Source organism: Notechis scutatus, chromosome 8, assembly GCF_049901735.1.
Source record: "Notechis scutatus isolate UNSWTSFEM ecotype Mainland chromosome 8, rNotScu1.2, whole genome shotgun sequence".
Classification (NCBI taxonomy): Eukaryota; Metazoa; Chordata; class Lepidosauria; order Squamata; family Elapidae; genus Notechis; species Notechis scutatus.
In genome coordinates this window covers 16,049,653-16,065,050 of record NC_142016.1, presented here as the reverse complement: position 1 = coordinate 16,065,050, position 15,398 = coordinate 16,049,653, and the positions used below count along the sequence as shown (strand labels likewise).

At 41.3% G+C, this 15,398-nt stretch overlaps 1 protein-coding gene across 3 annotated transcripts in view; it reads right to left on the bottom strand.

Annotated features, from left to right (window-relative positions):
- The window catches only part of HIVEP3 (HIVEP zinc finger 3), a 213,420-nt gene that overhangs the window by 50,568 nt on the left and 147,454 nt on the right, over nucleotides 1-15,398 (bottom strand). For all 3 annotated transcript variants that reach the window (XM_087970826.1, XM_087970825.1, XM_087970827.1), the window contains exons 3-4: nucleotides 9,432-9,511; nucleotides 5,398-5,530 (exon numbers count right to left, since the gene is read on the bottom strand). The gene's annotated coding sequence lies outside the window, so the exon portion shown is untranslated. The remainder of the gene's footprint in view (nucleotides 1-5,397; nucleotides 5,531-9,431; nucleotides 9,512-15,398) is intronic.

Genomic DNA, 15,398 nt, shown 5'->3' with positions numbered 1-15,398 from the left:
CAATTACTGTCATTCCCAGTTCTCCTACTTTAAGCTGTCAAAAAAGGCAGAGATTTGAGTCCTTTTCAGGTAGCCAGTTAGACAGGTGACAGACCAGACTTGGGGAAAGGAAAGAGCTGCACAGAGAAGCCCAATCCTTTCTCCTCCTGACTTCCATGCTGGAGGTCTCCTCTCCTGGAGAAAATACAGCATATTCACGTTTACCTGGACTCAAGGATCTCTCCCTGCCTGGTCTGAGAAACCACAGTCCCAGTCTGCGCAAAACATTCGTGCAAACTCAACCTCAATGATGTGGAGGTCATTAGAAATTAAAGAGTGGGATTGAACACGAGACCTTGTTCTCTACTCTTTCTGTGGGAGATAGGTTGGCAGCTAGTTCCCAGGGCGGTATGTCAAAAACATCAACAATGTACAGTCAGCTACCTTGCAGAAATCTGCAAAGGAAAGCTCAGTAAATGGGTGAAAAGGAAAGAAGCAAAAGCACTTAGACTTATATAGCACTTTATAGTGCTTTTACAGCCCTCTCTAAGCGGTTTACAAAATCAGCCTATTGCCCCCAACAATCTGGGTCCTCATTTTACCCACCTCAGAAGGATGGAAGGCTGAGTCAACCTTGAGCAATCAGAAGCTCTGGGTTTAAATTAAATATGTTATTTGAAGGAATTGCACCTTCATTTTGTTAGAGGGCCATCAAGTGTCTATATTGTTAAAGATAATCTTCTAAAGATAGGACATTTTTAACCACCATCCATGATGTTTTTGCCAATTTTTGCCCCCAAATGCCCATTCAGATAAATGGGTTTGTTTAATGACCTTTGCATTCATAAAATTATTGCTATGAAAAAAGCCAGAAATTCACTTCTGATCATGTGATGTCCTGACTTGTGGCCGCAATGACTTACAACTGTAATTATGGTCATTAGTCAAGGACTACCTGGATTTAGCCAAGCAAGTATCTAAAACAATTGAGTCAAAATTTTAGCCAAATGTAAGCCAAGGGAGTCTTGACATTTAACTAGAGTGTGATTCCTTCAAAAGTAACTTTTGAGGCACAGGAAGTGTGGGAATCCAACTCATGTAATTTCCTGCTTTGGGGACAGAGGTGAACAGGTGCACCTTCAAACTTGAAGGCGTGATCCAAATTAGACAACTCAAAACAGACTCCAAGTCAGATTTTCCAACAATTTTTCTAAGGCATCAGGTCCCCCAACCTTTCCAGATGAGCGCACATGTGCGGCTCCATTTGCGTGAGTGGCGGGCACGCATACCAGTGGTGGGATTCAAAATTTTTTACTACTGGTTCTGTGGGCGTGGCTTGGTGGGCGTGACTGGGGAAGGTTACTGCAAAATCCCCATTCCCACCCCACCCTACTAACCTGCTTTCCAGCTCCATTCTCCTGGGCAGGGCAACAAAAGGAGACCCAGCTGATCAGTTGGGACTCAGGAGGCAGAGAATAGATGGGGGCAGGGCCAGTCAGAGGTGGGATTTGCCAGTTCTCCAAACTATTCAAAATTTCCTCTACCGGTTCTCCAGAACTGGTCAGAACCTGCTGAATACCTACCTCTGATGCACAGTCACCACTCGCACAAATGAAGCTTTGCACACTGGCACGCTTGCCCGCTGCTCGTGCAAATAGACCTGCGCACATGCTCACCCATTGCTTTTGCGGCCCGGTTCTGAATGGGCTGCAGCCCAAGAGTGGTCTGTGGCCCAGGGGTTGGGGACTCTTGTTCTAAGGTGTTGAAAAGCCAGGATGAGTGCTTGGGGTTGAGTCAAACCAGTAGCAAGATGGGGAGGGAAACTTCTTATCTGGAAGGGTAGCGAGCAACCATTCACTTCTTCCTGAACTTCAGCAGTATAACTACTGCTCAGATCTCCCCCAACTTTTAAAAGTTGTGCATTCTAGTTGCATTCATGCAATTAGAACTCTGCACCAAAGTCAGGAATTATCCCACTGAAACCAATAGGTGACATTCCTGGATATGCATGTCAAATATCCAGTTCCTTGGCTGCAGTTTAAGTAGACATCCTGGAGTTCCATTGTTACTGATACTTGTTGATGTTATTATTTAAAATAAAAGCACATTAAACCAATAAACACAGCAGCAGATGTACTCCAGAAAGCATGTGTAGCCAAGATGACCCCAATTTGTATGTGGTCACCATAACAACGTATTGCATTTGATTTAACGAAATTAAGCTCAATTTTTCCTCCTTGCAGCAGCTGCAAGCTGAGTGACTTAATAAGGATTGGTACTTGCATTTATCAGGGAAAGAAAATGTGTTTGTCTGCTTAACATTAGAAATCTCGGCCAACAGAGGAAGAAGCTGATGTTCTTTGGGACTTGCATAAAGGAACACAAGGGGGGAGCAGAAAACTGCATGGAAGATCTCCAATAACAGTAAAGACTCAGAAAATTTCTCATCAGTCTGATGATGCCAACCTTAATCTAGAGCCACTGCAGGCACAATCCAGCTTTTAGGGAACAAAGAAAGTTGACTTCTTTTGAAGCAAATTCTTGATGCACTTAGCAGCCATTTCAGGTTTTGGTCTGCAGTATTTCCAAAACTTTCTGATGATGCTGGCATTTAAACCTGCCACTTTCTGCGGCAAAAGCACTGTGCTGAGTATTTCCCAAAGGTGCTTTTTTAAGAAGGCAACTGGACTTTCTTGTTTTTTTCTTTTGAAGATGTTTTGCTTCTCATCCAAGAAGCTTCTTCAGCTCTGGCAGGATAGCGGGGAATGGAAGGATTTATATTCCTTGCAGACAGCTAGTCATTTGCACTCTTTTAGAAAGTCATTAAGGCACTTGGAGGTTTATCTGTGTCCTCAGGGTCACCTGAGTAGTGCTCCTGGTTCCTGTAATCTGCATTTTTTTTGTCTGGAAATGCGTTCCTACTCCCACACCATTCAAAGAGCGTTCATCCCAAATTGACCCTCAGGACACAGATAAACCTCCAAGTGCTTCAACGACCCTCTAAAAGGATACAAATGACCAGCTGTTTGCAAGGAATATAAATCCTTCCATTCCCCACTATCCTATCAGAGCTGAAGAAGCTTCTTGGATGAGAAGTGAAACATCTTCAGAAGAAAAAACAAGGAAGTCCAGTTGCTTCCTGAAAAAGCACTTTTGGGACAGCCATGATCTGGATGACTGAGAATCTCTACATACATTTGCTGAGTATAGTTCCAATGTATGGGTTTATTCTTTAAAGTAAGAATGCTAAAAACAACAACAATCCAGTAACATTTAAATAAGTTTGCATAGTAGTTAACATTCTTTCCAATGGGGACTGAAAATGTAATGCCCACCATATATCAAAGCGGGTATCAGTCTTATCAGGTCTGTAGAGTCCACACAGCCGGCAGCAATCAGCTGGGGCAGTTGCAAAGAGACTGACTCAGCAAGTGGAGATGGGACATACTTTAGTGCAGGGGTCGCCAACCTTTTGGACTTCAGGGACCACCAAACTCATCTTTTTAAATCTTGCAGACCAGAGACCCTGGGAAAATCCCTAAAGAAGTCTGCAGGAAAATTCCCCACCCCGTTTTCCTACCGATCGATCATTCTTTATTTGGGATCGCAGGATACTGTCTCCAGTTCCATTTTCAGGGAGAGAGACAGAGAGACAGAGAGACAGAGAGAGGCAGAGAGAGAGAGACAGAGAGAGACAGAGAAAGAGACAGAGAGACAGAGAGAGAGACAGAGAGACAGAGAAAGACAGAGACAGACTGTCAGCTGGTGCTCCATTCAAAATCCCAGAAAGAAATACTTAAGACTCCTTTAATCAGAGAAAAGATATCTTTTACTGGAAATCAAGTGGTAGCAACAAAAGAATTCTGAATCTGAGAAAATGGGCGCATAAATCACATATACAAAGTAATGGCAACGTTCCCACCCCCAATAGTTCAATTGGCTCATCCAATTAAAAGTTGTGTAGATCATCATGTGGGCATCTCCAGGTGGTGATGAGGCTTCTGTCCGTTGACCTTGACATAGTTTGATAAAGGGTTGCAGCTGTGCATAGCATAGGATAGAAACCTAAGCAAGAATGTACCCCCCCCCCCCAGTTTATACAGTTCTGGTTTGTAACACCTCCAGCTCACTTCCCACAACCATTCCCTCCCCCCGTTACTTATGACAGCCGAAAGATGCAAAGCAAAGGGAGAAAATCTTGAAGGCTGATACAGACTGACTGACTTTTGGCTTCATGCAAGGAAAGCGGCAGAAGCAGCAGAAGTCTTTCTTTCTCTCCCCCAAACTCTGTCGGAAATGAGTCTTTGTGAGACTTGTCGTGCTGACGCAGCCTCTTGGAGCAGGATGCCTTGCAGGGTCCCAAAGACTCATTTCTGGCGGAGTTTGGGGGAGAGAAAGAAAGACTTTTGCTGCTTTCCTTGCATGCAGCCAAAAGCAGAAGAAGAAAGACGCAGAAAGAAGCAGCCCAGTGGCCAAGCCAGGAGTGTGGGGTGAGTGAAACAAGTTTCCACCCCGCCCTTTCCCTCCTCCCCTCACTATCTCGTGTTGTTCGCAATACAAGCGACACAAGTCTTGTGTTCCCACGGGCCATGTGGGCGGTGTAGCCTTGTGTTCTCGCGCAGCCTGGATTAATTGCTTCTGGGAGTGCTTTGGGGGTGATATTTCTCTGCGGACCACCAAAAAAATTTCACGGACCACCAGTGGTCCCTGGCCTACTGGTTGGCAACCACTACTTTAGTGGTACAAGTGTTTGTTGTTCAGTTGTTGTAACTGACTTTTTACAACCCCATGGACCATAGCATGCCAGGCCACCCTGTCTTCCACTGTCTCCTAGAGTTTGCCCAAATTCACTTTCTTTGCTTCGATGACATGACCTAAGCATCGCATCCTCTTCTACCTCCTTCTCCATTTGCCTTCAATCTTTCCCAACATCAGGATCTTTTCCGATGAGTCCTCTCTTCTCATTAGGTGGACAAAGTATAACTATACATAGCTATGTGTGTATAACTATGAGCTCATGCTACAACAGCCTCTGAAACCAATTAGAGCAGCACGTCTCCCCCCTCCCTTTAACAGCAATGAAATAGGGGAGTACAGCCTTCTGATAGCAGAAGAGAGCTTGCTTTTAATTCAATGGCAAAACAGAAAAGAAAAAAAGCACCCCAAAAGGCAAAGGGAAAACACCAAAAAATTCTATCTCTCTGTCTCATCTGCAGACATCCCAGCCACATCACCTCTGGCCCTCAGCAACAGAAAGACTAATAATTGTATGCAGTAGGTACTGTGAGGATTTGAATGCAAATGTCAGAGGTATAATTCAGGACAAGCAATGAATGATGTGAAAGACTTGATACGCCCTCAGGCTGAGGAAGAGAGTGGGCAGGCACAATGGTAGAACAGATAGGCAAATCATCTAACCTTGATTTAAAGGCAAACTTCCTTTGTTCGGAAAATGATGGCTTCTACTCATTTCTCTGAGCAACTGCCAGTCAGTAGGCCAGGATGTGTCACTGACAGAAGCTCCATGGAGAAATCTGTAAATCCATTCTCTCTACAAAAAAAAAAAAAAAAAAGTCAACAAGATTGGTGTACAGAAAAGGAGAGAAAAAAAATGACCCAAGTATCAAATAAATTTAACATTAAATATATAGAATCCACCCCCACTGGATGTTGCAAAAAAAAGAAAACATGATAAATTCTCCTCCCCTTTACTTATAAATAATTATAAGCTTTGCTGTTGTTCGTGCTGGATGTATGTTTTTTTGTTTTTCTGCTTTGTATTTTATTTTTTATGATGAAACAAAATACGTATATATTTTTTTAAAAATGCCAAATGCTTGTGACAGTTTGCTTGCTTTTAACAAACTGCAGGCAGCTTGCAAAGGCCAGCTTATGGGGCCTTTTGTCCCTTACAACAGGAATCCCCAACTCTCAGGCCATGGCCTGTTCAGAACTGGGGCGTGTAAATAGCAGCTGAGCACATGCAGGTATGGGTGCCTGCCACTCGCATAAATGGAGCTACATGCTCGTGTGGAACCATCCTTCCCGCACTGCCCCATGCTGGTCCACAAAGCCAGAAAGGTTGGAGGCTGCTGCCTTACAAGTCCCCTCATTTCCCTCACAGTTGCTTGAATTATAAGTCCACCTCACTTGAAAGGCTTCAGGCTGTGGATGACAAAAGCAGATTTTCTTTTGACCAGAACTGGTGGAACAGCACCCTGCTCCTAAAAGCCCATCATCGCAGCTTGCCATTTTTTATTTTCAGTACAGAGGTACGCTCTTCTAAACAAAGCACCGGTGCAATCACCATCCGTTTATAAAATATAGAATAGAATTCTTTATTGGCCAAGGGTGATTGGACACACAAGGAATCTGTCTTTGGTGCATAAGCTCTCAGTGTACATAAAAAATACATTCATCAAGAATCAGTTATAGGGAAATAGACGGATATGATCAATGATATAAGAAAGGCATGTTGAATTGGTTAAGGAAATAATATTGTCATTATTATTATTGATGCTGTTATAATTCACATCAATGTAATGAATATTGTTGCAAACATTTTGATTATTATATCAAATATATAATATTTGTACCCAGACAACACACTGATCAATTGAGACTGGAATTTTTATATGCTATAAAAATAAAAACTCGAAACACTAAGAATCATAAGGTACAACACTTAGTGATACTCATAAGATACTAAATAAGCAATCAAATCATACCAGGAAACTAAATAAAACAACCGTAAAGATACAAGCAACAAGGTTGTAGTCATAAGTAAGAGGAGATAGGTAATGGGAAGGATGAGAAGAATAATAGTAATACAGTCTTAGTGAATAGTTTGACAGTGTTGTGAGAATTAGTTGTTAGGTGCCAAATTTTCAAAGGACAGGTCTGAGGAACACTGGCAATCACAGGCATGAAGTTGTACAGGTGTGACTTGCCCACAACACCCCACTGTTCTGTTCCTTGAATCCCACATATATTTCAGATAGAATCACGAACATTCAATTTGGCCTACATTTCTTCTTGGTTACTACAACTGTACCATAAGGGACTCCTTGCTATTCATGTAGTCCTTGACTTACAATAGTTTGTTTACTAACCGTTCGGAGTTAAAACAGCTGTTAGGTATAACATTGATACCAAATATGGTTTGGGTGAATAAATATATAAAACTTAGATATCATGGTTTAAGTGCTTATCACTTTAAGCAAAATGCAGCAGGCAATTAGCCGATTAAGGGTGCGGTTAGAAGTTACAATATAAGGAAGCATTAGAAGCTGGAAAGCTTACTGTAATTGTGTGCTGCTGCGACTAACTGTGTGTTGCTGCGACTAACTGTGATTACTGACTGTGAGTGCTGTGACTGAACTGTTTTTGTTTGCTACTGTTTGCTGATTTACTGCGTAATTCTACTGAATATCCAGCGTTTGTTTCTCTGGAGAGTGAAACCGGAGGAGGAGAAGATATCTTTATCGGCTGATAAAGATATTGCAAGGACTCTTAATTTGGACTATACTAGTGAGTCTTACTGGATGGAAATACTGTGAATGAATTAATGGACTGAATGACAATGCTTAAACTCTAACTGGATTAAAAACTATTTAAACTACAAACAGTGTTTGTGTTCAGTGTGTGTATACTCTGGGGCCCTTCCGCTCTCCTTTGGCTTCCTGGTTTGACTACTGCTGCAATACTCTTCTAGGGGCTAATCCTCAAACCCTAACAACAGCATTGAATACATGACCATTTTTCACCCTCACGTGATCATGTGACCAAAATTCAGGTGCTTGACAACTGACTAAATACGACAGTTGTGGTGTCCCGGGATCAGGGATCTTTTGTGACCTTCAGACAAGCAAAGTCAACGGGGAGGCCAGATTCGCTTAACAACTGTTACTAACTTAATATCTGCAGTGATTCACTTAACAACTGGCAAAAAGGTCATAAAATGGGGAAAATTCATTGAACAACTGTCTTGCTTAGCAACAGAAATGTTGCTCATAATGTGATGACCCAGACTGTAACACAAACGTAACAAGATCTAAAACGTAAATAAATGTCCTTTAATGCCTCCAACTTGGCCCCACTGTTCAATAATTCTCAGTTGGAGATAAAACGTACTCAAAAATAGTCTTCAAAAGAAAGCAATACAGTCCGAACTTAATGAGCAGATAGAGGTGAAATAAAAAACCAAACAAACTACAATGATGAAATTTCCACAACAGAACAGGAGAAGTATTTACCAAATTAAAGGAAATAACAAGGCACAGTCTGTTGGAAGGATGCCAAACAAGATAACTTTAGACCAAAATGAAACACGCTTTGTTTCCAGCGTTTGCCAGTACGCAGGTCCAAACTCTTATTCAGTTGTCACACCTGCAGCCCATGAAGAGGATCAAGGCCCTCTCCTCCCAAGTAGATCATGTCTCTCCCTTATCCTCTCCTCCCTACGTGCCCTAGGATGGATAGGGGATGGGCCTGGGTCCTCCTCTGACTGCCCAGCCAGCCTCTGCCCTTCCCCAGCCTCCCCCACCACCTCTGGAGTCACACTTCCACTCCCTGTCAGCTGTTCCTCCTCTCCCTCAGAGTCAGTCTCCACTAGGGGCATGACAAAGATTACCTGTATAGAGATCTGCCAATTTTTTCAGCAGCCTTTGTAGCTTTTCTTTTAATTCTTTTTGACAAGAGCAAAGAGGTAAATACTATCACTACCTCCTTACTATAAAGATAGGAGGAATTGTGTGTGAGAGTGAAAGGCACAACTTTGCTTTTCAGTTTTTCCTTTGTTTTGGTTTCCCACTTATTAAGGAAATGCTATGTTTCTTCTTCAATCGATGAGAGAATTAAGCAAAACGGACTTCATGTTTTTAAAAATAAGGGAGGCATGCATTGTGGGTTTTTTTTTCATCCCCAGCTAGACTGAGTGGGGACAATATGAAATGCAAAGTGAAAATAATCCAGCATCAACAGAGCGGTGGATTTCTTATGGATCACTTCTGGTCTTCCAAACCTGTTTTTCTAGACCCCAATGTCTAAAACAGTATTGTCGATATTAGTCAGAAAATCACCTTTTTAGTGCCCTAACAAGTTTTCTGTAGAAAGATGTAAAATTAGCTACTTTCACTTCTGCAGTTTCTAATGCCACTTATTCTGCATTAAAATAATCCTTCCCAAAATCTCAAAAAAAAATTGTTTTAAACATTGGGCCTATGAGGATGTTACCATTTCACCAACAGTTCTAAGGGTACTGCAAGTAAAGAGAAAGGATGTTGGTAAAATTCATTGAACAGATTAAGCATATTTCAACAAACATCTCTACAGAACAAGAATCTTGATTTCCAACTTTAAGACAAGTCGGGTGTATGTGTACACACATACACAGACACATCCCAACATACACACCTGCTCCACCTAATGGTAGGAGAATGGGGAATACTTACAGCAAAATTGATCTTCAGTGGCTCTAATGGTGTTTGTGCTTCTTTTTTAAAAATGATTTTTGCCCAGGGCTTAACTCAACCTGGAAAACAACAAAAACACATGCTCATCAGAGAAATGCATTTCACATCAAAATAGCATTTGACAACGTGAACAAGATCTGGAGCTCAAATTAAACACCTTACCCAGAAACAAATACAAGACACAGCTTTGATGCTAAGAGTTGGTTTATTTCACATTATACATTTTGGAATTCATAAAGATTCACTTTAATGTGGGGTCAGGATGACGGCTGCAAATTGGGTATGATGAAATCTATCCCATAAAATGTATGAGTGAGACTCAATTTTGGCAGGAAGATTTGGATTTTTTTTTTAAAAAAAATCTGGCATGTTTCTCTACATAGATTGCCCATGATAGGAGCCACAGAGTGTTTTATCTGAGACACGTTCAGACCAGGAAAAATGTCTGACAAATTCAAGAGTAAATTGTATAACAGAATAACAGAGTTGGAAAGGGACTTTGGAGGTCTTCTAGTCCAACTCCCTGCTCAAGCAGGAGACCCTATACCAGGGGTGTCAAACTCAATTACACTGCCTGTGAAAATGGGCTCCCGAGCTCCGTTTTCAGCCACCAAGGCCTCCTGCAACCCTCTGCCAGTGAAAATGGGCTCCTGAGTTCTGTTTTCAGCTACCAAGGCTTCCTGTAACCCTCTGCCAGTGAAAATGGAGCTCGCCCCCCGACCTTGAGTTTGACACTCCTGCCCTATACCATTTCAGACATGTGTGTGTGTGTGTGTGTGTGTGTGTGTGTGTGTGTGTTGGTCCAAACAAGAACCAGACATCATCGCCCCCTGAATTTGATCTTGAAACATTTTAATTCAAAGGAAAATAAATAAATGTTAAGTAGCTCATTTAAGAAACCTTGGCACTGGAAGTTGCAGAAGTCTCAAGAAGACACAAAAAGTTATTTGGGGTACTGATGGCTCACAAGTGAATATCTATCACTGCATTTTGAAAGAGTTGGAATGCAGTTCCTGCAGATTAGCTGTATAGGTCATCCACACGCTTTTCTTGCAAAGAGATACACAAGTATTTTTGCCCAGGTGACAGAATGCTGCTAAGCCACATAGGATACAACCGAAAAAGAGTACTATAAAATTTTGGTCACTTTGTGAACTAAAAAGAAAACAATTTTGCAACAGCAAGTCAATTTGAAGCAGAAGGCAAGAAATAAAATCCAAAAAAGTTTCTCTTTTAAGTCTAAAACCACAAAAAGTCTTTAGGCACAAGGCAACTCTAGCTTTGCTCACTGTCTGGAAATCTTGGATGCCTGCAAATTTTATGTCCATTTAGCTGCCAGGAAAAAAAAGGCATAAATTAACAGGACTGTATATATAAATTCTAGCAGAAGTGTCTTCTGTGCCTGCATCAAAGACTAGAAACGGCTCAGCATGCAACCTATTGGTGCCTTGAGAGGCCTGTTCAAAAGGAAGGTTTCTTCCAATGCTTCTCACAGCACTATAATATGGTCACAAATGCAGCCCTAACCATACTGAATATAGAACATAGAATAACAGAGTTGAAAAGGGCCTTGGAAGTTTTCCAGTCCAACCTCCTGTTCAACTAGAAAGCCTTGTGCCATTTCAGTCAAATGATGTCCAGTCTCTTCTTAAAAGTGTCCAGAGATTGAGCACCCACAAATTCTGGCCTCACTGAAGCCCATAGGACAATTCTGAGCTGCCCCACAGGGAATGACTCCACAGTGTAAACTATAACATAATAAACAATCATTGCCTCAATATGAATTATTTGTTTGAGTTGAGATACTTGATTAGTTGAGTAGTCAAGCTATTCTCCAAAGCACCTGAAGGCAGGACAAGGAACGAAGGACGGAAACTAAACAAAGAGAGAAGCAACCTAGAACGAAGAAGAAATTTCCTGACAGTTAGAACAATTAATCAATTTGCCTCCAGATGTTGTAAATGCTCCAACACTGGGGGTTTTAAAGAAGAGACTGGATAACAATTTGTCTGAAGTAGTGTAGGATAGACTGCCTAAACAGGGGGGTTGGACTAGAAGACCTCCAAGGTCCCTTCCTGTTATTTTATTCTAACTTGAGTTAAAGACCCTTGGCCTGAATGTTTAGACTAATTTAAGTGATTAATTTAAGTGATTAATTGTGATCATTTGCATTCATTATTTTTAAATCTACACTCACTGTGCAGCCTTCTGAAACAAGACCAGGCAGTCTATAAAGTGATCAAACTGATCATTTTTGAGTTGAAAATCATTCACATTTGAAACGGTTTAGCTATTGCTAGATACAATCCATGTCTTTGCTTGAAAATATGTCCCCTCCCCCCCCCCAAACAAAACAAAACCATCCCATTAAGTTAGGGTGGTAAAGACCATTTTGGGAATCCTATATAGGTTAGCACATTCCTACAGAAGAAAACTATGATGTACCCAATGAATCTGAAAACAAATTCTTTGTCCCCACTCACATACACAACCATTTCAGTTTGATTGGCAAGTCACTTGTGTTCAGCAGGAAGCCCCTTCTGATATTCAATTTTTGAGATGTAACAGAAGTATTGTGCAAACCAGGCTGAATAAATCAAAACATGTTGCTTTTGTGACCTCCAAGGAAAATAGGGTTTGCAGAAGAAAGCTATGCCAAAAGTGATGTTAAAAGCAACACACCCAGTGCATTTAAAATTCACTTTCGGTCACTGAAACCTCTCACGTATGGTTGCATTAAGGGAGAGTGGGCAATCAATTAAAAGCAGGGGAAAATAAAACAGAAGAAACACGACTCTTTTAAAGCTTTATGAAAATGGGATAATCATCTCTCAAGGTGATATCCATTTAATACCAATTTATCTAAAAGATATACGGAGGCATCAGTTCCTATGCTTAGCTTTTAAAAAAGGTTAAATCAAATGGAACAAAAGAAGGCTGGAGTCTTGAAAATGTGAGATGTTACTGAACACAGAATACATTCAATACATTCCTGGATAAAATGCTTGGATTAATTATTAGAGATATTCAAAAAAAAAAAATGATGATCCAGAAAAAAGGAAGATTGTCTGCTTCCATTACCAAATTCTCAGTGAATCCAATTTAAATGTAAACTATTTTTTGGGGGGGGGGGAAATGAACCTTCCTTTGAGATTAATAAAACAGTCTGCTTCTTTCTTAAAAAGGCAAAACAAGCATGAAGGATAATATTTGTAGCTCAGGGTTGAAATGAGGGGTCCTTGATGCTCTCTGAACTTGATTGTTTTCTCGCAGACGTTTCATGACTCAAACTACGTAACATCATCCTGCTAGCACTGATGACGTTACCTAGCATGCGCGCGCCTCCCAGCTGATTTTCGGCCCGTTGGAGGCTGTTTTCGCCCTCCCGGAGGCTTGAAGGAAGCCTCTGCAGCCTCAGGAGGCTGAAAAACAGGCCTTCCGGAAATACCGGAAGTGCCAAAACGGGCCCGTTTTCAGCCTCCTGAGGCTGCAGTGGCTTCCCTCGAGTCTCCGGGAGGGCAAAAACAGCCTCAGACAGGCCATAGATAAGTTGGGAAGCGCGCGCATGCGCAGTGCAGGTAAGGGGGCAGGGCGGGAGTGTTGTACACACATGAGCAGGGGGTGGGGCACATTGCATTGTGGGTGCCGGCACACACATGCACGCTATTGCATGCACACACGCTTTCAGCACACCACAACAAAAAGGTTCACCATCACTGCCATATAGCATACAAATTTTATCGGCGGCTTGCAGGGGTCTGTATCTTCGAATACTTCCCAACATAAGAAGTTCTAAGCCCACAACAGGATAACCTACTAGAATGAAGGGATCTGAGCCAAGTCAATGCATTCAGTTTCGTTTGTTTGAGTATTTGGAAGGTGTGACATCCTCTATGCAGCCTGAATCGCTTGAAGTTATAGCCAAAGTAAGCAATGCACCAGACAATGAGGTCATAACATCTCCCATCATCATCTATCAACAGCTTTATCTTTTTTGGCTTCTTTCTTCCTTACTCCTCCATTAACCACTAGAGGGAGCAACCTCATTGCAAAAATAAAAAGGGGGGGGGTGTTGAAAGCATGAGAGGACGGTCCCTTAATTTGGGGATAATTTCTCAAAGGTGGAAACTGCTAATCTTGCTAAAAGCTAATCAGATCATGATGCACTGTATTACCAATACTTTCCAGCAAAGAAAAAAAAGAGAACGTACTTATATGAACCATCGATTACCAATTAAATTACCTTGTGGGAGGTAGAGCTGTTAGTCTAGGTGTCTAGTAGCACGTTTTACTATTAATTAATACTTAAATTTTATTTAAGGCATCAGGTTTCATATGATGCATCGAATGAAATGAGCTGTAGCTCATGAAAGCTGGTGGCTTTTAATAAAAAATGTCTTGGCCTGAAAAGGGGCTATCAGACTCCTTCTGATTTTCAATTCAGTCATAATCCCAAAGGTGCTTTTTTTCTCCTCCCAAAAGGCAACTGGACTTTCTTTGCTTTCCTTGAAGACTTTTTGCTTCTCATCCAAGAAGCTTCTTCAGTTCAGTTCACTTCCGTTCTGAGTGAAGTGAAGTGAAGAAGCTTCTTGGATGAGAAGCGAAACATCTTCAAGGAAAAACAAAGGAAGTCCAATTGCCTTTTGGGGTGGGAAAAAAAGGACCTTGGGGACAACTATGACCTGGATGACTAAGAATATCCGTAGATATTCAGTTAAATCATAGTTATACTTTTTTTTTTTTTTTAGTCCAATTGCTTAAATGTTACCAGTTACTCTTTCTTGATCTGATTCCCTCTAGATACACTGGAATTGCAGTCTAATCCCAACATATCTAGAGGTGTCAGTTTGGAAGAAGCTGATATGGATCTTTGATTACTCCCGAGTAATCAATAGCATTGGAGATTCTCCCCTTTCTTTTCAGAAAAGTGACTTCACTCACAAACGCCCTTTTCCTAGAATCCACCAATTTATGTTTTCGTCAATATGGTAAAACACCGTGTCTGCACTGAATCAACTTTTGAATGTAAAATAGAAATCTTCACAACCAGATGTGCCTCCATGTTAAAATGATATGCTTGTCTAGCACTAAAATTAGAATGTCAAAACTGGAAGACAACGAGGCATACATCTAATTGAAATTTTTCAATGAGGGTGATACAATATTTGGAAGAAGGATTAGTTTTCTCTATATAGGTCTGTCTGTCTATCTGTCTATCTGCCTGTCTATCTATCTATCTATCTATCTTTCTTTCTTTCTTTCTTTCTTTCTTTCTTTCTTTCTTTCTTTCTTTCTTTCTCTTTCCTTTCTTTTGGGAAAAAAGTGCATTATTTAGTAATGTGAGCTCCCATCTAAAAACTTAATGCCTTCTGGTCATCATATATGATGGCAATTTTTAGAACCCACTTGAAGAGGCATTAAAGGAACGTATAACAATATAAGAGGAATTATACGGAGTCAGTGCAACGATCTATTCAAGACCTCCATTCTAGTCCCACAAATGTCAACCAGCTACTTCTGTGAAGCCCATCAACAGGGTGTCTACGGAGATTCTCAATCATCCAGGTCATGGTTGTCCCAAAAGTGCTTTTTCAAGAGGCAACTGTACTTTCTGAACCAGAAAGTCCAGTTGCCTCGTGAAAAAGCACCTTTGGTCCCATCAACAGGAGCTAAAGAAATTGAGTCCACACAGTCATGGCCTCCAGCTACTGGGAGTTAGAGACTTATTTCCCATGGAATTCTTCAATTACGACAATGACTAAACACCGTTAGCCTTTTCTTCCATGCATTCTGTCTCTGTCACAACCAAATACCAGAGTAAACCATCACCCCAAGGAAATTCAACCATATACTGATTCAAAGGTACCATTGTAGCACTACCACCTTTCTCTAGCAATGCAAATTCAGTTTCTGTCATGCCCCTGTTGGAGTCTGATTCTGAGGGGG